The sequence below is a fragment of the Miscanthus floridulus genome, chromosome 6 (assembly GCF_019320115.1).
Source record: "Miscanthus floridulus cultivar M001 chromosome 6, ASM1932011v1, whole genome shotgun sequence".
Lineage (NCBI taxonomy): Eukaryota > Viridiplantae > Streptophyta > Magnoliopsida > Poales > Poaceae > Miscanthus > Miscanthus floridulus.
The window spans coordinates 54,750,052-54,751,824 of NC_089585.1; the positions used below are offsets into that span (position 1 = coordinate 54,750,052).

Genomic DNA, 1,773 nt, shown 5'->3' on the forward strand with positions numbered 1-1,773 from the left:
TTCCCCGAGTGGCCAACTCCACCATAGACCTCACACGTCATGTGTGAGTCCATGGCCTCGATGGTGCTCTTCATGGCTTCTTTCTCAGCAGCATGATCGTCCAGCCTTTTCATTAGTAGATCTATTTTTGTGGCAAGCCTGTTAGCCTCCTTCACGAAATGCATGCCTTTTTGTTGCTTGCGCTCCTCTCCCCAGCTATGGTTGGCCACCATTTTCTCGATGAGAGCCTTAGCTCCATTGGTGGTGAGGGAGAGGAATGCTCCTCTAGCAACGACATCGACATGCCCCTTTGACATGGGCATAAGCCCCTCATAAAAGTTTTAGAGCATGAGCCATTCCTCCATTACGTGGTGTGGGCAGGCCTAGATATAATCCTGGAGCCTTTCCCATGCCTCGGGGATGGATTCAAGTGAAGTTTGCTAGAAGTTTGAAATTTTCCCCACTGGTTTAGCCCATGGGGAAAATTTCATGAGGAACACCGCGGAACATTTGTCCCACATGTCGACGGCTTCCTTGCTCTAGTAAAACCACTATTTCGCCTTTCTCATGAGGGAGAAGGGAAATAGACGGAGCATGATACTAGCTTGTGTGATGTCTTTGATGACGATGGTGTCGCACAACTCAAGGAAGTGTTACAAGTGTGCATTTGCGTCCTTGTTTGGCAAACCATAGAATTGGTTTTCCTACACCATCATTATGAGGCCAGTGCATAGCTCAAAGTTTCCAGTCCTAGTGTTGATAGCGGGCCCAACAGGCACGTTGGCAACAGCGGGGGTGGAATAATCGTGAAGTGACTTGGCCATGACGGTAGTTGTGGATGGTACGGGGGTGACTGGTTTGACTGCCAGTGGAGTAGTAGAAGAAGAAGTGGTACAAGACCTGTTCTTTCTTAGGAGTGCCTCAGGATTATCTATGTAGTTGTTCGGTAGATCAAAACTACTCATACACTATCCTGTTTTCATTCCACAACTGCAAGAAAACAAGCAGAATTAGCCTGCATAAACTATGGCTACCATTACATGCATGTGATCATCGTTCATGTTATGCTAGATTCTTTAACCTATGCCCTCCTCGACAATGGTGCTAGAAATACTTGTTGGCATTTCTTAGCGCAATCACCGAGTGAGGAGGTTTTAAGTCCATCACCGACAACGGCACCAGAAATGCATGTTGGTCTTTCTTAACACCATTACTAAGATTGAGTTAATCTTAGCAACGCTCCCAAGAAAAACCAACTATGATAGTCCTTAAAGATTACAGACAACATCCACAAGTGTACAGGATCCATCGTTGTAGCATTTCACCCGAAAGTATTAAGGGTATCGTTATTTATATTTTCCCAAAGGAGGGCAAGGTATACATATTCAAGCATAGACATAAACATGATTACATACTTGCATAGTGGACCATATTTCAAGATAGGGGTAAAAATAGTATTTCATGGATAGTGGACACACATCTGGGCCAACCTCAAGGATAAAAGGAAAACAAAGAATAAAAGAATATTTCTAAGTGGAGCGGGCGTGTTCTAATATAGCCTTGCAAAGAACAGTTGATAATCATACAACGAATATGGTTAGAGCAAGAACTAAATGTGAGATAGGTCAAGAGGCCACCAAGTACTAGTTTGCCAGCAACCTCATCTGACAATTTAGACTCCTACACCCTACCCGAACATGGGGGATTACAAGGGACGGATAGGGCTATCACCACCTGTTGCCTACCCCTCAACTATTGAGTAGGAAATGTATTCACCTATTTCTCCATACCCAA

The 1,773-nt window shown here is 44.5% G+C and overlaps 1 non-coding gene across 1 annotated transcript; it reads left to right on the forward strand.

Annotated features, from left to right (window-relative positions):
- Positions 1-342: 342 nt before the first annotated feature.
- Positions 343-447, forward strand: LOC136462068 (small nucleolar RNA R71). The gene has a single exon (XR_010760590.1). It is a non-coding gene; the product is annotated as a small nucleolar RNA R71 (small nucleolar RNA).
- The last annotated feature ends 1,326 nt before the right edge of the window (positions 448-1,773 follow it).